The sequence below is a fragment of the Polyodon spathula genome, chromosome 19 (assembly GCF_017654505.1).
Source record: "Polyodon spathula isolate WHYD16114869_AA chromosome 19, ASM1765450v1, whole genome shotgun sequence".
NCBI classification, from domain to species: domain Eukaryota; kingdom Metazoa; phylum Chordata; class Actinopteri; order Acipenseriformes; family Polyodontidae; genus Polyodon; species Polyodon spathula.
This window is the reverse complement of record NC_054552.1, coordinates 20466809-20490852: the sequence shown is the minus strand read 5'-3', so window position 1 is coordinate 20490852 and position 24044 is coordinate 20466809. Positions and strand designations below refer to the sequence as shown.

Here is a 24044-nt window from a genome sequence, read left to right as displayed (position 1 = left end):
TACAGTACTGTACAAGCAGCTGTTTACAAACATCAAACCCGCAGTCCTTGAAATTAATGCACTAATTCCCCATGTTTAAAACTCCCCTTTCTTTTCATTCTAAAATGTTTTCAATTTATCTTAAATGGCATATACTGTATTACACAGCAGAGGCGTATGACTACAATACATAAGAACATCAGAAAATGTACAATTGACAGAAGGCCATTCAGCCCATCTAAGCTTGTCTGGTTCGTTGTAGCTGATTGATGTCTGAATTTTGTCAATTTGGGTCTTAAGGGATCAAGTGATTCAACATAGGTAGGTAGATTCAACTAGGTAGCCCAATCCATACTCTCCCCACTCTGTGAAGAAGGGTCTTATTCCCTCTGTCATATGTCTATCTCCACAGTGTCCTCTGGTCTTGGTTTCTGTGCTGCACTTAAAGTAATGGTTAGGGTTAACTATTCTTTTAAGATTTCAATCACGTCTCCACCGATTCTTCTTTGTTCCAGGCTAAACAGACCCAGTCCTTTCAGCCTTACTACATGGCTCGTCCTTAGCTCCTTGGATTAGTCATCTCTGGACTCTCTCCAGGGCCAAAATGTCCCTTTGGTGCTGTGCCGCCTTGGCAAAGGGCATCATCAGGCTTTAAATGCATTAGATTCTTCAGCAGATATTTCATTTCCTAACTAATAAAAGAACCTTTAACCACCGTTGAACACAGACTTGATGCTGTCATCTAATTACAGCATGAACAACATTTTTTTTTGCAAGGCAAAAGGTGCTGTGGCACTGTTTATTTTTAATACAAAAAGAAAATATTTTTAACAAAAAAACACTGCTCACAGAGCCTAATAAAAAGTGTGAACAAAACAACTCATGAACACTAAACACAACCCTAAGGTCCAGCTGGGCAGTAGCCTTCATGGATCCTTATGCTCGTTTTTCTTTTTACTTTCGGTTTCTGTCGCTCTCCCATACTCTCCTCTGTACAACCACCCCGAGCAGGAAGAACTGCAGGCTTTATTGCATGGTCACCTTCTGCACAAGGTTTTTATTTACACACTGGCAGAGGATGAGCCGCCTAATCTCACCTCTACCAGAAACAAAACAACAACAAAACCCTGCTATGCCGTTACATAAAAACAATAAATAAATAAATAGTAATACAAAAGTAAATACAAAATATGCACTGAGGTGGGGAGTACCCCGTTCTTAAGCACCTTGCTCGTCCTCTACATATAAAACCTAACACATTTTATGGCAGGGCTTAGCCCTGCCCTCTTTTCATGTACAGGGCTTCTGGCCCTGTTACAGTGCTGTACCGCCGCTCTATGTCGTTATCCGTTTCTTCAATTTCTGTGAGATACGAATGTAACAGCTTTACATTTATTTATTTATTTATTTTTTTTAAACGTATTCTTATTTTGTTGATCATTAATGAACATTTCTGTACTGTGGGTGTTGTGGAGTGATTGAAAACGAGACATTTTGTGTTTGAATTGAAAGTCATGGTCTCGAGGAGTCGAATGGGTCAAAGTTTAAGTATATTTTCCTCTAGAGGAATTATCATTTTGACGTCACTACTGTGGCACTACGCCTTTTTTTCAAATGGCTCAGGATGCAAATATAGCCTTTATCCATGTATTTTTATATATATATATATATATATATATATATATATATATATATATATATATATATATATATATATATATATGTAGCGGTGGGGCAGCTATCAAAGACTGATGCGGACTGGAGGGGGGAGAGATGGAGCAAGAGATAGCACATAGTTAGATGCCTTGTATTGTGTAATATATTAGTAAGATATCAGTAGTGCATGGGTGCCGACTGTGTACAGCTGGGATTGGGTGGGAGTATAGTTAGTTGGGAATTGGGGGGCTTAGTTGACCAATAACCGAGCCCGGTTAGGCTATATTAGGGCGAACAGCGTCGCTGTTTGGGTTGGGTTATTTTTTAGTTTTTCAGGGTACATAAAAGAGCCATAAACAGTACTTTTAAGTGCCTTTCAACCACAAATGTTGTCTGCATCGCTATTTCGCCGTCGCTGAACTAATCTCCTGCTTGGAACCCACAGCATGCTCGGTTACAACGGTGTCAGATCAGACAAGTGGATCGAGTAATGGATCCAGCAGAGACAGAGGGAACCCATCCGGGGGAGTTGTCGCCTCAGCTCGGAGCGCCTGTTGGGAGCAGAGAGTGGGCTATGGCTTGGCTGAAGTCAACAATAATAATTAAAGTGCTCTGGAGGTGCAAAGAGAAGATGCAGCGGATTGAACAGAATCTCTGGTGGAGGAGAGAAGGAGCAGGAAGAGGAGGTCTACGAGGAAGCACGGAGTGGGGAAATCGACTTCACAATGCTGCCTGATAGCCAGACTGACATTCAGAGGGATGCGCAGCCAGGCAACAGATCTCTACCCCAAGCAAATGTCCCTTGCTGTCTACCCCGCAGTGCTCCACTCTCATCGGGGAAGAGGAACCTTCCCACATGGCCGATTAAGAGCATTTTGGAAAGCTCAAGCAGAAGAGAACTCCTGCAAACGACAGCTACAAGGGAAGCCAGCCTACTAATGGAGAACAGAGGGATGACATTTCATCAAGCACAGAGAGAGAGAGATCAGACACTGCAGAACACAGAGAGAGAGAGAGAGAGAGAGAGAGAGAGAGAGAGAGAGAGAGAGAGAGAGAGAGAACATACAGCAACAAGACTTGTCCCCTGCAAGGACGAAGGGAATCCAGGCGGCAGTTACAGATGGAGAGGGATGGGCCACAACCTGTCCTGCTTCCCCAACCACCTGCCCCTTTGCACGGACCAGTCCCAAAGCTTCACGTCTTTGGAAGCCTTTCTGAGTCAGTTTGAGTTAGTGGCTGAAGATTATGCCTGGTTCCAGTGCAAAAAGGCTTCCTGCTTGTCTCAGTCACTGGAAGGTGCTGCAGCAGAGGTATTGCTGGACCTCAGGCCAGAAGAGAGAGTGAATTACCCTGCCCTGGTTGATGCTCTGAAGTGCCGCTTTGGAGACAGCGAATCACCGTACCGCCTACAGGAGCAACTTCTGAGTAGATGCAGAGCTAGAGGGGAAAAACCAGGAGCCCTGGCCACTGATATCACTCGCCTCTCCCGCAAAGCCTACCATGATGAGCCCTCCAGCTTTAGCCAGATGATCGCTTTGGACACTTTCCTCCGCAGCCTACAGCCCCCAGAGATGTGTCAACAGGTCCATCTGAAGTGGCCCAGAACGCTAAAAGGAGCCCTTGCATGGGCCCGTCCATTGAAGAGATCACTGGACAAAGAACCACTACCACGCCGCCTTACTTCCAAGCCAGTCCAATTGGTGGAGCATACGTGGAGAGACCGAAGGCAACGACAGCGAACCAGAGTTCACTTGTAAAGTGAGAGTGGCTACTACCAACCCTCTATGAGTGAGAAAGCGAATCTGCTGGTGCGGACAGCCTGGGCACCTCTTCGCTGACTGTCGCCAACGAGAGCCCCGGGAAAAAGAGGTGCTGCAGAGACGGTGCTGGGTCACGCCAGCATCAGGAGAGACAAGGTGGCAGCTTGTGGTTCCTGAAACCCTCCAGTCGGAGATCCTGTGGGTTGTCCATGGGACTCCTGGGGTGGGGCACTCTGGAGTGAAGAAGTCTCTGCAATGCCTGCGGCAGAGTTACTACTGGAGCCGATGTCGGAGGGATGTCAAAGACCATTGCCGCAGGTGCGACCAGTGTGCTGCCAGCAAGGATCCTCCAGGGCGGTCCCATGCCCCCCTGCAGCAATGTCCAGTGGGTGGTCCAATGCAAAGAGTGGGAGTGGACACACACAAAGTACACCCTCGCTATAACACCCTTCATTATAACCAACCTTCAGCTCTAGAACCTGGCCCCTGGACCCCAAATAATAATAAAATAAAAAAGATCATATAAACACACACTGGCAACATCCCAGTCTGTACGCACAGGATGCCACCTCTGCAGTGAAGTCAACTCTTTTGTCTTAATAAAAAGCGCACACTGTGTAACTATGCCTCCGAAACAAAAATAATTTAATGTTGCAACAAAGCTGGAACCTATATTGACCGGTTTGAAAAAAGTAGTAACGTAGGTAGGCATATCTCGAATATCTTGAATACAGGTTGTCAAAAAGCACTGTTTTTTGGCTTGTTCAGCAGCCATGTGGCAAAGCAAAATTGATTAAACAAAAAACAACAAAAAAATTGAGGATCTGATGAACTTTCCATGTCACACTTTTCATGTCGGGTTGATTTGGAATAAAAACTCAGTTTGGGATTCATGCATGTTGGATTAAGATTTGGTGCACAAAGTTCAGCTTTAATTCGATTTCAATTTTTGCTTTTTGTACTGCGTTTTAATACTTTAAAGCAAAGTCAGAATACTGCATACATGAGACAAACAGGTACATACAATTCTAAGTTTTATTCTCACTCATCTCATTGACTTACTCCAACAGTTTATCATTCATTTTGATTCTCCTTTCGGTAAAACAAACCCCTCAATATAACGAACAACAGGTTCGTTACAGCGTTGGTGTACTGTATATATCTTAATTTTGCTGCGTACCAAACCATTTGTGCTTATACTCACATGAGAACCCAATGTTAAAAGGTATGAGTGAACTCCTGTTTACAAATTATCAATCATACTTTCTTTTTTTAATTATTATTATAAAGAATATTAAACATATTGTTGTAATATTTGTTCACTCTACTGACTTTGTTTACAACGATGACCACCAAAAACTGTTATTGCTTTGAAAGTTGTATGTTTTGGCACTCACTTTGCTGAAAAATTGGGGGGTAAAATGAGCAACAAATATCCCACCCAAAGATTCTACATTGGTAGTGTAAGACTGAAATAATACAACTTTACAGTAGTAAACTACAGTAGAACTACTGTGGAACAACTATACTTGTGGGATGTCTTGCATATTAAAATATTTTGCCTATTTTTTGCAGTGGAAGCGCCTATTTATTCAGGAATTCCAAAATACCTAGCTTGAAAGCTGTGGGGTAAAACAAATGATCCACACAACAGAATAGTTATTGAGTTTTTTGGTTTTTTTTTTTTTGGTTGGTCAGAGCATATCATCAAGGCTGTAGTGTTAATCTTACACCTAACTATAAAAATGTGTATAACCTAGGGTATTGACTGAAGTATGGTACCTGCTTCTGAAGAAAATAGCATGCAGGGAAACAATGAATACGGCAAACAGTGCTGTGAAAGGAAAAGACATGGCATCTTAAATAAATGCGATTACAGTCTGGGCAGGTGGCTCCCTCACAGTGCTTCTTTTGTGTGAAAATTAGTGCCGGGCTGATAGGGCTCCAGAGTTGAGCCCCACTTATTCTCTCTGTATGGCTTGTGTAATCGGCCTGCTTTGCAGTTGAAGGTGAAAAAACTCACTTTGCCAGTGCAATCAAAGCAGCGTTTTAGTCAGGAATACTTCAGCAGATTACTGAGTTTGTAACAACCCGCTTGTGTGATCTCCTGACAGTGCCCACACTTGCGAATTACATCTTTTCCGATTTATTTGATTATAAAGCTTTATTGTTAGCAAATCCCACCACAAATGTTTTGCGCTCTGGGAAGTGAGTGGTTTGAAACTAGAGCAGCTACAGGATCATCCACAGCAAATGTTGCAGGGACCACACAGGTATGGGTCACGTAAAACACACCAAAATAATAATTACATAGCAACATCAGAAAATGTACAAATGAGAGGAGGCCATTCAGCTTGAGTGATGATTTATTTTGCATTTTTTATTTAATTTGCAAATATAAAAAAAATGTATAGAAAGCACACTTTAAACTGCAATCTCCTGCCACCAGCCTTGGCCACGGTGCTACCCTTCCACAGCCCCAACAAGAAGTTTCTCACTTAACAAGTATTGTCTGCTTCCTGCGTTTCAATCAGTTACAGTGCCTATAGGAAGTATTCACCCCCCCTTGGACGTTTCACAATTTATTGTGTTACAACCTGAAATCTTGATGCATTTAAATGGGATTTTTTTTTTTTTTCCTTTGATTTATACACAACCTACTCAACACTTTCAATGTGTGAAAAAAAATGGGGGGTGAAAAAACAAATCAATTAAAAATAAAAACCTGAAAAGTCTTCATTAGATAAGTATTCACCCCCTTTGTTATGACACTCCTAAATAAGCTCAGGTGCAATATATTGCCTTCAGAATTCACACAAGTAGTTAAAAGGAGTCCATCTGTGTGCAATAAAAGTGGTTCATTTCAGATTAAATACACCTGTCTCTGTAAGGTCCCACAGTTGGGTAGTGCATTCAAAGCAAAGATGCTACCATGAAGACCAAGGAGCTTTCAAAACAACTCTGGTTGTTTTAAAGTTGTTGAAAGGCACAGATCAGGGGAGCACAGTCAAGTCGATCATTAAGAAGTGGAAGGTATACGGCACCACCCAGAATCTGCTAAGAGCAGACCGTCCCCCCCCAAACTGAGCAGCCGGGTAAGAAGGGCATTGGCCAGAGAAGCCACCAAGAGGCCAATGACAACTCTGAAAGACTTACAGCGTTCCATGGCTGTATGGAAGAGTGGCAAGAAAGAAGCCATTTCTGAAAAAAGCCCATGTAAAATCCTGCTTGGAATTTGCAAAAAGGCATGTGAGAGAATCTGAAAAGATATAGCAAAAGATTCTATGGTCCCATGAAACAAAAATTGAACTATTTGGCCTAAATGCAAAGCGTTATGTCTGGCGCAAACCCAACATAGCACATCACCCAGGTAACACCATCCCTACTGTGAAGCATGGTGGTGGCAGCATCATGGTATGGGGATGCTTTTCATCGGCAGGGACTGGGAAGCTTGTCAGGGTAGAGGGCAAAATGGATGGAGCTAAATATAGGTAAATCCTTGAGGAAAATCTGCTTCAGTCTGCAAAAGACCTAAGACTGGGACGGAGATTCACCTTTCAGCAGCACAATGACCCCAAGCACACAGCCAAAGTGACACTGGCGTGGCTTAAAAATAAGAAAGTGAATGTCCTAGAATGGCCCAGTCAAAGCCCGGACTTGAATCCGATTGAGAATCTGTGGCAAGACTTTAAGATTACTGTCCACCAACGATCCCCATCCAACTTGACAGATCTTGAACAATTTTGCCAAGAAGAATGGCCGAATATTGCATGATCCAGATGTGCAAACCTGGTGGAGACATACCCCAAAAGACTCACAGCTGTAATTGCTGCCAAAGGTGATTCTACCAAGTATTGACTCAGGGGGGTGAATATTTATCTAACCAAGACATTTCAGGTTTTTTTATTTTTCATTAACTGTTGTTTCACAATAAAAAAATTATCTTGCCTCTTCAAAGTGTTGACTAGGTTATGTAAATAAAAGGGAAAAAAAATCCCATTTAAATGCATCAAGATTTCAGGTTGTAACACAACAAACTGAGAAAACATCGAAGGGGGGTGAATACTTCCTATAGGCACTGTATATCCGCCTGAATGTACTACCCTGTATTGCCACAGATTTCAATGTAAGGATTTAAGGAGTAATAGTGTGAGCTTTTAGCAAAGGATTCCTACTCAAGATTTGATTTACTAGTGTTAATGTTTCAGCTTAAGATTTTTCCCTCAATGATCTTACTTTTAGCTGAGTGTTGATGTTATCGCTGATTTTACTCCATCTACTAGACCTAGTTGCCTCCTCTCTGCTGGGCCCATTGCACCTCAATTACACCAGTGTCTGGAGTGCTTTGTCTAGCTTACAGAAGGATCTGAATCAACAGTCTGAAGCCAGCTTGCAATCAGAAATACAAGTGCAGTATTATCTCTTTGTTAGCTTAAACACACGAGGACAATGCGACAGGAGAAAAGAGAAATGGGGAAAAGGGGAGAAAAAGAGGAGAAGAACAATGTTTGCAAACTGTAGTATTACCAAATTCCCCATGTGCCTCTAGACTCTAAAAACATACAGTATATGCACTTGATAGTTATGAGATATTAAAGGTTTACATTACAATTCAATGTTATCAGGAGAAAATTCCCAAGGACACAGTTCAGGCACGCACATTGGCATTTCCCAAACAAACCTGCAACCAAACCTTACTAGTGACAATCTCCAAACAAACTAAAGTGTAATAAACACTAACATTATGGTTGTCAGAAGTTGTTGCACCTTGCCCTAATTGGGCAATTAGGTATTTTGTAGCTATATTGCAGCACAATTGATTTTACCTGGATTGCCTTGCAAATTCCAGCTCATTAGAAGGTTGTTTAATGTAAGATTAATGGGGCTGTGGTACATTCACAATATGCAAACCTTATACTTTGGACAAATTATATTTCTTTGCAAGTCTCAATTACAGTGATTTCTTGTGACAATAACTGCTGGCTGATAATGACAGAGCTCTCCCTAGGTTACCTATTTGGAGGTGTTGCCACAATTTCTTCGAAGGCAGTGAGGTGGAACCCCAGACATCTCAAGTGTGCCTCACATCGCTCCATAGATTAATCATTACCTATTGATCAGCTGCAGGGTGAAGGCGGAACTTTTTGACATGCTGTTGATTAATAGGTGCTCAGTCTACCCCCCACCTTTCTGCCCCGGTCAATACCCCATTAAAAGATTTTCCGCTGTTTCAGATCAGTCTGCTGTCCACCCACTCGAGATGGGAGTTCAACTTCAGCATTAAAATATCACCTGTGGTACCGGTAGATGGAGCAGGTCCAAGATACCATAAACTAAATTGCACAGCACACCATACTCAGTGGGCAGGGTAAAACATGAGCTGTTGGCAAGAGCCTGGAGTTCCACTGCATTCCACGTTTAAAAGCACTATGAAATAATTCAGTGTTTTATGACCTGGTTGGGAGATTAGTTGGCGCAAATGAATAAATCAAGTTGGAACAAAGACCTGCCTATCAATGGCCTAAGGCTTGGCAGGGCTAGACAGGTTAGTAGGAAATGGCTACTTTGTCACAACTAGCTCCTGGCATTGTGGATTCTTTTGTCAGATGTGATAAATCTACCAAGTGGAAACTGCTACAGTACCCAACGGCAAGATACCACGGAGCGCATCTGCTTACAAGCGACTTGGTAAAAGAAAAATATAAAACCATAGGCGGAGCTATATTTCTTTTAAGATTATAAGAACATAAGGCAATTTAAGAATGAGAGGAGGCCATCCAGCTCATCTATCCTTGTTCGGTTCCTTGTAGCTGATTGATCTCAGAACTTTTTCAAGGTGGGTCTTAAAAGGATTCAAGTGATTCTACCTCAATAACATGACCAGGCAGCCCATTCCATACCCTCACCACTCTGTAAAGAAGTGTCTCCTTCAGAAACATGACCAGGTAGCCCATTTCGTACAATCACCCCTCTCTGTGTAAAGAAGTGTCTCCTTCAGCAACATGACCAGGTAGCCCATTCCATACCCTCACCACTCTCTGTGTAAAGAAGTGTCTCCTTCAGCAACATGACCAGGTAGCCCATTCCATACCCTCACCACTCTCTGTGTGAAGAAGTGTCTCCTTCAGCAACATGTTTACACTGTAACGTTATCGCTGCTAAAAAGGAGCCAGACATGAGTGAGGGGTCAGGTTAGGGGCAGTGTACACTTGAGTTAAAAATATGATGATATTTTTATGTCGCTTGAAATATTCACGTTCCTAAAAAAGAACTATAAAATCACCAGAAATGTAATTTTTGTCACAGTTTGTGATATTTTACTTTTGGTTGAGAAAAAGGATCCTCTAATGTTAGCACAAGTTTCTTTTCCAGCACAGGAGAGACAGAAGGCACTGGGGCATCAGCAAAATGGTTATTTTCTCATATGTTTAAAACTTTCGTTTGACTGACAAATGGCACAGAAAAACAACACTGGACAATTAAATAAAAATACAATTCATTGTTAAATGGCAGAGATTTTACTTATTTATTTTTTGTTACTGTATTCCCCCATTACTGGATAATTAAACATAGGCTTTTTGTTATTATTACTGGCTTAAATACATGTTCCTAAACAGAGAAATTATGCTAGGAAAGCAGACCAATAAAACACATCTTATTTTCTGCCTGGTCTGATGCACGCGGTAATTATCATGCCGGTAAGGGTCAATTAACAACACCATACAGCTTTGTGAATTTGATAATATGTTAATGAGAAAATCGGTCTCCAATGGCACATTATTCTAACATCACAATGTTTTTTGGCGGTAAATGACTTTTATGAATCACCCGATATTCACACCAAAATACTGTCATGTTAAACAATATTACAGGCAAGATAAAGGAGACAGTACGTTTTATGCATATGGGCCACTGTGTTTTCAGATAATCAAGCAATTGTATGGCAGTCTGAATGTACTGTTACCAATTATTTCAATACTTAAGTGATGAAAGTCCTGACCTGATAATCTCTGAAAAACATATTTAGTCTTGCATTTAATTTTCCACATCCCCGCTCTAAGCAAATGCAGAAAGGATTGATTTCCATTACACGAGAGTAGATGTTGAACATCATGCTGATTTGAACTCGGCTCTCACCAAGATAAGCACCAACTAAAACGTAGTTTTGCAGTAAACTAGTGTGATCCATCTGCATCTCTATCCGTTTGTGTTGTTTTCCATTTGATGATGTAGATATCCTTCTGTCTGGTGTTGATTGCTGAAGTGTAATGCCTGCTCCAGGGATCAGCTCATTTTGCCTCCCCAGTGCATAAGCACACACAACCGCTGCGATGCTGTCTCCGGGGATCAACCCAGTGCGGTCTCCCCAGCACATCAGCAAGACAACCGTCTGGATTGAGCTAAGTAGGGTACATCTCTGGTGTCTTCAAGAAGGCACCTTCCATCCTCTGTGTTTCGTTGACTAGCCCACGACACCTCAAGAGGGCTCAACAGTGATTCTGGCGTCCCAGCATCACCCCCCTCCATCCCCCACTCAGCTCAGCCCAGCTTACTTACCTGTACATCAGCGTTGCTTTCTTTCTATTGTGCTTGAGATCCCCATCCAGAATCTTTTCGTCTCAACCCCAGCCAGTTGCTGCTCCTTTCTGCTGCTTCAGGTAAGTTCTTCACTGTGTGACTCAACTCTTGGCCACTGAACCTGACGTCTCTGAGAAACCAGGTTGTAGAGTGTGCCACAAATCCTCGACAACCCACCTCCACTGGGTAAACTTGGACTCTCCATCCTCGCTGTTCCGCTTCTGCAGCTAGTTGAGCTAGTTCTTCCCATGGCACTGTTAACTCTACCAGATGAACAAGGCATGCTGATCCAGACCACAAGACAATGTCTGGTCGGAGGTTAGTGGTGGCAATCTCAGGTGGAAAAATAAGCTGTTGACCAACATCTGCCAGCATCTTCTAGTCTTTAGCAACTTACAGATGTCCTGGGTGAGGCTTGATTTTAACACCTTTTCTTGGTGGTTGCTCTCCTGGACTGAGGAATATTGTCTTTTGTGTGTAATGCTTTGATGGAACTGGTGGCAACTTATTGGTCAGGTTATGCTTGTCTTCCAATGCTAAGGCCAAACATCGCAGCATCTGGTCATGGCGCCAAATAAACTGTCCTTGACTAAGACCCACCTTACACCCTGTCAAAATGTGCCTTAATGTTGCAGGTAATGCGCACAAAGGACATGAGGATCCTCACCCACCCAGAGGTTTAGGTTCTGTGGTAATGGGAGAACATCATATGCTGACCTGATGAGGAAACGGATACTGCTCTGTTCCATTGTCCATAGGTCTTGCCAGCTTTGTTCCACTCTCCCACCTCATCCATTCTCCCTGCTTGGCCTGGGAAATGGCCTTTACACACATCATCCTCTCCACCTGCTTTTGCACCTCATTGACTACCAGCTTCCTCCGTTGAGCCAGGGTTGCCTTGTGCCATGTAGAAGGAGCTGAACTGAGACCAAAACCTCCTTTTCCATGCAGAACTTGCCCCAAAATATCTCTGATTCAATGGGCAGCTTTAGCATCTTCCACAGCTTTCTTTGACGTCCATTTTTGTCCAGTTTTCAACACAGGTGCTGCCTCCCTTATGCATTTGTCACATGAATCTACTAATGTCATTTCCAGTCGGACTTTGGCACACTTAAACCCCTTGATCAGACCTTGTACACAGTCAGTGGCCACAGCAGTCTTGGCAGTAGACCAAACTGAAAGCACCAGTTTCAGTTTGCCTGGTAAAGTGCTGCTGTCTATGCTCTTCAACCCTTCCACTGCTTGTTGTCTAACTTCTCCCACATATTGGTATTGCCTCAGCATTAACGTAGAACCTTTATCTACTACTTTACCTTTAATTATAGAGATGCTCATTGATTTAGTGGGCTTGAATTGCATTCGTGCCCATTCAATGTTATTGGTTAATTTGCCCAATAACCGATTAGTGCAGGCTACTGTTGTAGTCATTGTTGTCATGTCATCCATGTATGCTCGAATTGGTGGTAGTTGCATTCCAGAAGCCAAGTGCTCTCCTCCCACTACCCATTTTGATGCCCTTATAATTACTTCCATTGCCATGGTAAAAGCCAGTGGAGAAATGGTACATCCTGCCATTATTCTAACTTCTAGGCATTGCCATGTAGTGCTGAATTCTTTAGTTGAAAAACTAAATTGTAAATTTCTGAAGTAGGCTTTCACTAAATTTGTTATTGTCATCGGTACGCTGAGAAAATCAAATGCTGCCCAAAGTTGTGGCACTGAACCATATGCATTAGCCAAATCCAGGAATATCACAAGGAGCTCCTTCCTCTCCTTTTTTGCAGATTGAATTTGTTGCCAGATTATGCTGATGTGTTCTAAGCATCCTGGGAAACCTGGAATGCCTGCTTTTTGAACTGAAGTGTCAATGAAGCAGTTCTTTAATAGGTAGGTTGACAATCTCTGAGCAATAATGCTGAAGAAAATCTTGCCTTCTACATTTAATAGGGAAATAGGACGAAACTGACCGATTCTTGTAGAATCCTTTTCTTTTGGTATAAAGACTCCACCTGCCCGGCGCCATGCTCTTGGTACAACCTGTTTTTCCCATGCCACTTTCATCAATTTCCACAGGATTCGAAGAACTCCAGAAGCACTCTTGTACGCTCTGTATAACTCTATCATGCCCTGAAGATGATGATGCCCTTGCTTTTTTCACAGCTTGCTCTACTTCTTTCCACTTAGGTGCACAATCCTCCATTTGGTATTTGGGTGGATTAATCGCTGGGATATCTGAAGGAATTGACATAGCTTCCTGCCTTTTTGAATCTGTATGTGTTTCCTCCAAATATCTCTCCAGCTTAAATTTTGATTTTAGTGTGCCATTTCTCTCGCTGGTGAATATCTTCTTTACAAATTTGAATGCATCTTTATAAAAGTTAGTTCTCGCAAGCTCTTTCTTTTTGTAGTGTTTCCGTAGGCTCTCAGCTCTGCGCAATGTTGCAAGCTTATCTTTTATGACCCTTTGTACGCAAGTCCTCCTCACGTCTATGACAGGGGTGTTGATATCCTGCAAACTGTGGTTTGCATGCTCTAGCTGGATTTCATTCGACTGACTTCGTAAGAAGTACTGATCAATGCGAGGCACTTGTCCCTTTTCTCTCAAGCATTTCATTCTCCCTTGATGAATCTTCAAACCCCTGACCATTGTCGCCTTGCTCCAGCCGCAGATACAAACCTGGAGTTCCATGTCTTTGCTAACTGCAGATCTTGAACTAGTCTTGTGTGAAATGCTCTCCATTCTCATATCCATTTCTGTTCCTAAGTTGTTAACCATGTTATCCAATGTTGAGTCATCTTCTGCCCCTCTCGCACAATCTAGGGGTAGTTTTCTCTTTAATTTCTTAGAAGCCTTAGGCGGGTGTCTACAGCATCCTGTTTACCTTTGAAAACAGAGCTGGATACTGCCGACCAGGGTAGCTAACCCTTGCCAGCTCCAATGGGTTCTCTTTCCTTCTGTCAGCTGTCTCTCCATGCTGTCACGAGGTTGTTCCCTTGTTGCCAGAAAATACTTTGAGCATTGCATACAAATACTGCTGTTGTTCTTGTACCCTTTTTTTTTTTTTTATATGCAATGCAATAATAATTCAATCAAGGCTGTGTAAAAGTTAATCTCACCTGGTGACCAAAATACTATTTGGGTTAATGGAAAAAAAGTAATAATTTGGTCTAGATCTGGAACTAGTGTTCAATAGTGTGTACATCATCATTGTCAGTGTCAAAAAATATGTGTCAGTGACACCCTGAAACACAAGGATATGAAAAACATATTACAGGTATTATGAGAGTCTAGATCAGAGAGGTTCTCAAAATGTTTTCTGTTTTGATGAGCAAATGGAATAATAAATCACGGCGCTCTAACCGCCCGCCCACAAAACCACAGCGCACAAACTAGATTCGCAAGAGCCAGCTCCCTTAACAAGGGAGTTTGAGATGCTACGGCTGTTACCAGTGAGTGAAGTCACAAGCAGGCATTCAACCAGCCCATCTACACATGCACGGTCAGGAATACCATGCTGTGTAAACAGAGCAGATTTGCCTGTTTTACTCAGTAGGGAAGCAGGTGTGCGATGAGAATTGCCACCCCACCCTGTAATAAAAAGCAAGTAGAATGGGATAATACATGTTAATATCGAAATTGATAAAACATGTTTCTGAACCTTGTAAAGTCTGTGGAATCTTGAAATAAATATCAATCGAATCAAATTCAGACTAACTGTTCACCATAGACCAATTAAAATACTTTGACCAACCCACTGCGCCAACCAGTCAATTATTTCACTCACAGTTTGAAGCAGTCTCATCTGTTGCTGCATTGTTACAAACTCAAACCTACACTCATTTTCTTAGGTTTGCATTTTCTACAGGGGCAACTTAAATAAGCAACCACACTTTTGTTTAGCTAATGTTTCATATACACACAGCTAATCTTAGTGAGGGATTACTACATTAAATAAACACGCACTCAATTCTGCAAAGCAGCGTAAGCCATGGCCAGACATGTTATTGGTACTGCTTCCCTCTCCGATTCGCTCTTAATGTTTTTTCACTTTGTGGCCAGTCGAGGTATGAAAGCATGAAGGGCATCGACACCCTGGCATACTGACAGAGGTGCCTAGAGGCTGAGCGTGCTTGTCTGACAATTTGTTTTAGTGTTTACCAAGGGAGACTTTTCTTGGAGATGCCGTGGCACAGTGCAATTAAAATGTTGAAAAGTCTTGCCTTTTATCAACCACCACATTTCCATTATATAAAGTAGGATTAAAAATGTTATGTTGTGTGACATTAAAGAAGGCAAACATGATTTAAATATATTTAGATTTACATATACAAGTTATAAAATAAATAGGTCTCTAAAAAGCACAATTATTCCTGAAAAAAAGAGAAAGAAATCAACTGGACCTTTTTTCATTGCACGGATTTCAGCAAACTTCAGTGAGTGTAATTTGATGGGAATTAATGAGGAGCCAAGTTAATATTTTGGATGTTGCACATCTTAAGAACTGTTGAATATAATGCATTGTTTTAGAAGCATTTTTACAACCATTTTACAACAGGTGCAGTTGAAGCAATCTACCTATCATCCTAGCTTTTTTTCTATCTGTGATTTGTTACATGTAGAGAGCTCTGTTTCCTATTGAAATTTCATAGTTTGCAGGTTAAATTAACTAATTTAGAATCTCAAGGGCCAGAGTTCTGTGAAATTATGAGAGAGAGAGAGAACTACTAAAAAAAATATATATATACTACAGTCAAATGTGAAATATGCATAAACAGACAATATGGTGGAAAAAATGAACAGATGAAAATAGTACTGACCATGTTAGAGTCTGGGAAGTGTACAGAACCACCCCCCTGCCAAAAAAATAAATAATTCAAAATAATGAAAAACAGAAAAAAAAGCTTTTTGAGATGGTTTATAATTTAAATTGGAAATGAACTGAGACAAAAAAAAGTAATCTTGCCTTCTGGATAAATAACTTGCAGTGCATAGTGTTGACTTACTAGTTCCTGGTCCTCAGAACAACACCCAGCCAGGCCTCACTGGTTTAGAGTTGCCCACAGATAAATCAGATCTTAGATATGCAACATGGATAACATCAGGCAAGGCATGGCCAGATATAATAAGCTTTTACTCTACTTTGGACTTCTTGTACTGTTTTGTACTTATGTTTTAAATATGGAAATTAAACAAACAATAGTTTATCTGCTCTTGTATCCAAGTCATTTAGGAAATGGGTATACACTCATGCTGTCCACTTGAAATTTTGTCTTCGCTGTCCAGGTTTTCCTTTATGAATGTGTTGTTGTTTTTTCAACCCGTTGTTACCAGCATATGGCTTTCACCATCTGTCCCTTTCAGAAATGGGTAACCCTTGTTGCTATGTGATGCTGTCAATAAGCAGGGGGTGTAATGGTTAACTTGACAGTTGAAATGCTTTCTGCATCTATGATTCTCAGTGAGTTCTGAGCCCTGAAGGCTGGGCTTTCACCCTGTGCAACAGAAAGACAGTGGGAGCCGATACACCAGATGGAACTGTCCACATACCGACGTGCCTGGAGCTGAGCACTAGAGAAACACCTCAACTGTGAATAGGACAGCCCTGGGCATGACTGCATAACTTACTGTACTGAGTGACACTATAGTGTAAAGTGATTCTCAAAGGAAACAATTTGATGCCTGCACATTATATGAGACTACAAAAAGTAAAACAGAGAAGCATTCGCAGAAATAACAAAGAAAGCCACCCCAACCACCACAACAGCAATGAATTGAGCTGAATGAAAGTGGCATAGCAGTTACCAACCAATGCCACTGTAAAGTTGATTGAGTGAGGACCTGCTAAGGTCTAGTGTGACCGCACACAATTATCTGCACTTGAGAAACACTGTCGAAGTCCTTTACCTCTGGTATCAGCAAAGAGGAGCTAGTGATGATGCAGGAATTTGAACTTAGTGGTTAATACTAGCAGGGTCAAGACAAGGAGAAGAGCAACAGTGGTGCAGGAAAGTATCCAATGCAGTTAATGATGCTCATGTTACATACATTTAATGCAAGGAGACGACGATTTATTTTATAATGTTTTTAAATCAATTTCTTCCACTTTTTTTATAATCAAAATGCCAAAATCGAATATCACCACAGCAGTTCCACTGAAGATCTACAGACAACCTCTGTTCACCCTGTCAAGACAATCCTTATTTCACCTGCCAACAGATGTTACCAAGCTACTTAACCCTAGAGGGGTTAGCTTATAAATGACATTGTGACACATTAAACAGTGAAGGTCTACAAAGGATGACTTTGAAGCATACTAATGAGATTTGCTTGCTGGCTCTGGTGGAAAACTATAACTCAAGAATAATTTGAAGAATAACAAAAAGGGTCTGACAGTCATTATTCTTTTATACACTGTTAAGGTAGCCACCAACCGTCTAGATCAAAGGTGCGGAACCAAACATCAAGGGCCGCATATCCAGAAAACTAGTTTAATACAATGTGTAGAACAGGCCACACATTACTAAAGAATAATCCGAGTTTAACCCTTAGCTGCAACACACATAGGCATCTATATAGGCAATTTCCCTTAGAATTACTGTTAATTTTATTTCGTACTGCACGATACACATCACAAACAAAAATATACAAAACAATTAAAAACAAAGCATTAATAACGTACTGTTACCATATACACACGCAATGCACAATAAAGCAAATTAAAGACCTACTTGCTGAAGCGGTTTTTATTTAAGCCAATGAGTTGTTCACTTGTAGCAGGCAGCAATGTAGTAAAAGGCACAGGGGAGTGACATCACCTCACTAGCAACAAGCCTCCTATGTTGGGAATGGGTTCTTTCAATGGAGCAGCTTTGTGCATTTGAGAAAGGAGAGGAACTCATGAAATTAGTTGGAGACAAGCTCATGAGAAGCAATTACCCTCCGCAGTATGAGTTCAAATGGTGTTTATGTGAAAAATTAGAAAAACCAAGTAAACAGATTTAAAAAAAATATTTACAATATACTCATAAATTAAATGGAATTAATACACTGGACCAGTGTCAGTTCCTAGTAGCTGATTGATCTCAGAACTTTGTCAAGTTGGGTCTTAAAGGATCTGCTTCAACAGCATAACTAGGCCAATCACCACTCTGTGCGAAGAAGTTTCTTCCTTTTCTCTGAAGTTTATCTCCACCTAATTTCCAATTATGCCCTCTGGGCATGATCTCTGTGCTGCATTTAAAATATTGATTCTAATTCGTCTTTGTTTAGGCTAAACAGATTCAGTTCTTTCAGCTTATCTTTATAGCTTAGTCCTCAAAGCACTAGGATTAGTTTGGCTGCTTTTTTTGGGACTCTCTCCAGGGCTGCAATGCCCCTTTGGTGCTGTGGAGACCAGAATTGGATGCAGTATTCATGATACCTATACTTATAAAACATTAACTATATATTTACATGTATTAAACATGTTTATTTTTTAATTGGTGATCTTTAATGCACTGAAAATGTGTGAAAGACACGAATCTGCATCAGTTGTGATGAAAGCATTTGTACAAGGATGAGTTGGCAGTGAAGTACAGTTTTTGCCAATCCAGGTGCATAGAGGTGACTTGGTAAATACAGTAACTGTGTTGACTAACTCCACTTTACCACTACACTTCGAAGGCAAACTTTGGCTCTCTGCCTCGCTCTGTATGCCAAGGGATTCAGTGGCAGATGGATGGCTTTCAGGCTTTTGTAACTCATAAATAGTAAAATGAAAGGACTTCAAGAGAGAGCAAGATACGCTCACACTTAAAACAGGAAGGGACAATTCAGATGGGCTATCCCAGATCAAAAACACCAGTTTTTAAAAACGGGGGAGGGGCGGCTGGGGGGATTAAGCTGTGTGGCAATTAAGTTTTCTGAAACTATTTGAAAACAAACATCTTTTAAATACAACACATTTTTACTCCTCAGGCTTCAGAAAAGCTTTCCGACAGCAGATGTATTATAAAACGTTTGATGTTTAGAAGCAAAAGACAGAAAAAAGTCTTTCCCATACCGCAGCTCCTGATGTGATTTCCAGCATTTCTAAGCAGCTTGCGTGGCAGTTGTTGTTAGCAGTAAACACCTTTTGAGGGACGGGGACGGGGACGGGGCGCTCTGTGTGAACTGCCAGAACTAGAAACTGGGGGGTGTTGGCATTCATCTCTTAACAGGTCTGCTAAATGTATCACAAAAAAAAACAAAAAAACACCACCCTTTGCCTTAAGTCTTATTCATCTATTTGCACATTCAGTTTGTACAATACTAAACAAATACATGTCTAGCTGCTGCAACAAAGCTTTGTTATTTGGGGATCTGGTGGGTTTCGTTTAGATTTTATCTAGTGAGAAGGATCAATGTCACTATTTTTGTCACTTCAGTTCAGTCCATTTTATTTATTTGTATCACGTTTGTATGTCATGTATGTATGTCATATATCATACTGAATAAAGTATTACATTTGGTATATGATTGCATTTAATAAATAAACCTTGTTTGTTTTTACAACTTGACCTTGCCTCAGTTAGTTATTTTTCACCTACATATCTTTGGGTCACATATTATTAAATACATAATTTTGTTTTGTAACTATTTAAACAAAGATTCATATTGTCAACTATTCAACTATTTAAACAGATTCATATTGTCATCTGAATGTTTTACCTGAGAAAACCGTTCAATAAAGTGTACAGTTCCAAAGCGAGCTGCTAGCATGAGCGCCATGGTATGTCATAAAACAGGATCTGCAATGCAAATCGCTTTTATGAAACGGGCCCCTGGTGTGTAAAAGATGTGTCAAATGAAGGCAAATATTGATAATAATAATTTAATTTGCAACATAAATGGACGCTGCACTTAATTTGTAAAAACAAAACAAAAAAAACAACACATTAATAAGGTTTTTGGAGAATAATCTTCAAAGTAGGACAGTTACTACCATTAATAAGGTTGATTTAGCCACTGTACAATATTGCTTCCAACAAAGATGGTGCTTTTCACTTCACTTTATTCATGGCAGAACACACGGATGTAGCTTCTAGGTTTGCAAGCTATTGAAAAGATCCCTTGTCTAAGGTAGAGTATGAATAATTCAGTTGTGCTTTTTACAATACAAGTTAAATGAACTACAACAGTGTTAAAATACAGCCTGCAAAACAGCACTAGGAAATCCAGTATACATTACGGTAATTTAAATGCAGTCATGGACTGAATCAGTGTAGCTCAGCCTCTGCTGTAAGAACTGCTTTTATTAATTTGAGCTATAGTACTAATCTATAACTTCTCCTGACATTCGGCTGCTGCTAATTTCACACCCTGGTAAAGTACCAATTAACTGTGTAATAGGTTCTAAATATAGAAAGTGCTTCAGCATCACTATTCAATGCCATAAAAATGAACATTTCTCCCTCACAGCATTTTAGTAACAGGGTGGCATGGAAACATGGCAGAATATACTTAAATATACTTACCTATCTATCTATCTATCTATCTATCTATCCACACTCACACACAGTCAAAAGTGAAGGAAAAAAAGTTTATTTCAGCAATTTATTTGCTAAACTCCAAAAATGCCAATTCAAGAGTATTCATACCCTGACAAGGAACACGAAATTAATAGCTAGTTGAGGCACCTTTAGCAATAATAACCTCTTTTAAAACAAATAGGATATTTGTCAATGAGCTTTTGGCACGACTCTCTAGTGATTTTTGACCATTTTCAATGCAAAATTGTTCGTTCATTCAGATTCCAAGGACTTCTCTTGGGCACTGCCTTCTTCATCTCATACCAAAGATTCTCAATAGGATTCGACATTGACTAAGCCATTCCAGAACTTTGGTTTTATTCTTATTTAACCACTCTAAAGTACATTGTTGTGTTGGAATGTCCAATTGCGCTTTAAAAGTTTTGTAGCGGAGGGTTTCAGATGATTGGCCAATATCTTTTGGTATGCTATGGAATCCACTTGACCATGTAGTGGAACTAAATTTCCTGTGCCATTAGAGGAAAACAGCCCCATAGAAGAATATTACCACCTCCATGCTTGACAGTAGGTTTGGGATGTCACGGTATCAAATTTTGACAGTATGGTAACCGTCAAAAAATATTCCACGGTTATCGTCATACTGCGGAATAATGTCATTCTTTTGTAATCCGTTTTTAAATGGCTATTTAAAGACATACACTCAAGTCAAGTCATTTTGTAACAAGAAAAAAAATATTTAATTTTAAGTTTTAAAACACAGGTACTACAGTCCTATCAGACACTACACCTAACTGGAAGAAGTGTTCACTCCAACTCTGTTGCTTTTTTATTTCAAATTACTGAGGCGAAACACCTAAATATTTCTGGGCTCATTCTGGAATGACAGAGGGTAAGGATGTGACCACTGAATACATCTTCATCTTTATCAGTTTGGGCGGCATCATATTAGTTAAGAGAAGCAAAGTGTTACCTAGTAATAGCCAATCGAGTGCGTTTCAGACATGCAGTCCCCGCCCACTGATCTCTCAGCAGAGTGCAAAACTTGATGAGAAGACGCCGCCCGCAAAATGTGTTTTTTTTTTCTTTTTTTGTTAACAGCAACAAACACAAAGGAAAGAAGAAAAGCTAAGGTGGGTATGATGGCATCTAGGGGACTTTTTTTTTTTTTTTAAATGGGAATAAAATTGTGTAATTTTTTGAATACATAAAACCAAAATCCCTACAACACTATCAACTCGAGGATAAGGCAAAATCTTTACAATACCATTTAAAATAAAAAATAATACAAATGCCTGTAGCATCTTAGACTTAATTATAGAGTTGTAAATAGACTTTTTGATTCTCTGCATTTGTATGTGCTTACTGAGTTTCTCTTGACACTTATTAAATAGCCCACACGGATAATCTCATGCATGGCAGTTTTCAGAACTTGAGATGGACAAACAGTGAATAAAAAAAAACATGCCCACATCACCTTAAAAAGTGCGACTTGGTAATCGTGGTATAGAAAAATGGCTGCAGTTTCAAAACCGTGGCACTATATACCGCGGTTTACCGTAAACCCGGTATACCGTGACATCCCTACAGTAGGTATGTGTGGCAAAGTGCCCGCCCATGTGCATTTTCTGTTATATGTTGTGTGTTAATGTTGGTGTATAGTCATTGGTACAAGGGATATAAACGGGTCTGTGTAACACGAGTGTTTAAAATGTATATTTGTATTCAGAAAGGAGGATTGCACAGCACTTCACGTGCAAGTAAAACGTAATAATATGTGAGCACGGGGAATTGCACTTTATTAATTCACTTGCAGTAGTACCACGACTCCAACTGAATGACTGATTAGCAATCGAGTCTCGGTACAGCTGCATAAAAGCAGCATGTTTTGTGTTCGGTGAGTGGAGAACAGGATTGGAGACGGAGGTAATACTAATAATTGTGATAAGTAATAAGTAAAATATCTGCTCACTGTGTTTTGTCTGTATAGTCCGTTTTTATTTTGGCGACGAGTGCCATGTCCTGTATTTTTGTTTGTACAACCTTTTTATTTACTGTTCTGTTCACTCATTAAATGCTGAGCGAAACCATTCACTCAGCTCCACCAAACTCCACCTCTCTTGTTGTTTATTTCCTGGCTCTGGTCTGACACCACCCACTCCGGCCATCCTCGTGACAGTATGGTATAAATTTGTTTGTACGCCTCACCAAACTTTCTCCAAATGTAATGACAGTGTGACCAAATAGCTCTATTTTTTTTTTACTCTACAAAACCTTTGACCAGAACTCATATCCATAATTAAAATGCCATTTTGCAAACTTTAAGCGATTGTCCTTGTGACATTTTCCTAAGAGTGGCTTTTTCCTTGGGCTGCAACCATTGAGACCTTCACCATGCAATACTCGACCTATGGTTGAAATGGAAACCCCACTCCCACTTACAGCCAATTGACTTTGATTATCTTTGGCAGTCAATCTCGGATTGTTATTAACCTTCCTCACAATTCTTTCACTTGTTCTTGGTGAAAGAACAGTCTTTCTTCCAGACCCAGGGAGCATTGTGACAGTACCGTGAGTCTTGTATTTCATGATAATAGAAGCAATTGTTAAAAAAAAAATTGGGACACTCAAATGTTTGGAAATCTTATTGTATCCTTCTCCAGCTTTATAACAATAAATCATTTTCAGATATATTTCTATTTTTTCCCCATATAGACTTACTGGTAATGACATCAATCACACCTAACCTTTTTATACTCTCCAAGAATGTTCACCTACAATCCAGCATTTTCTAGACTTTTCTACAATTAGGTTCTGCATTATCATATTGAAATTTCTAGCACCTTGTAGACAATATTATCATAGTATCAAAGGGTATGAATAACTTTGAGTTGGCATTTTTGGAGTTTTGCAAAAAACAAAACAAACAAAAAAAAAAAACCAACATGCTGAAATAAATAACTGTAGACATCTATTTCATGTAACATTTTTTTCCCCTCATTCATAAATACAAAACTTTTGGTACAAAAGAGTTTTCTTAGAATTACTTGTTTTTGAGAAATTTCTAGAAATTATAAATTTCCGTTGGTATGTAAACCTTTGACTAAATACCATACATATATACATAAACACACACACACACACACACACACAGTCAGTGATCTTAACCATTGTTAATTTGACCAAGAATGGATACGATGACCAAAGGGGAAAGACAGAAATTGCTTCAATTTTATTATTATTTTGAGTTATCTTGGACAAGCAAGAATCTCTCTCTGCCTGCCTATCTTCACCCTGGCACTGGGATTCAAAACAATATTGGTTGCAGGTTGCCTGAAGGGTTAAGGAAAATGATCCACTTTCATACACATACTGTACAATGAAATGAAAAGAAATTTAAAACCTATGAATTTCCATAATATTTCATTTGTTCTGCTTCAGCACTACAAAAATGACAACGGGCAGTACAACACTACTCAAACAAAAAGAAGAAACGTAGAATATAAAAAAAAAAATAGCTTTTAGGTCACAATATCACACAATAACACTTTCGTGTTTGGGTAC

General features: G+C 40.2%; 1 protein-coding gene across 3 annotated transcripts in view; it reads right to left on the bottom strand.

Annotated features, from left to right (window-relative positions):
* Positions 1–24044, bottom strand: part of LOC121295081 (SH2 domain-containing adapter protein F-like) — a 93970-nt gene that overhangs the window by 31731 nt on the left and 38195 nt on the right. The gene's annotated exons all lie outside the window — the stretch shown is intronic.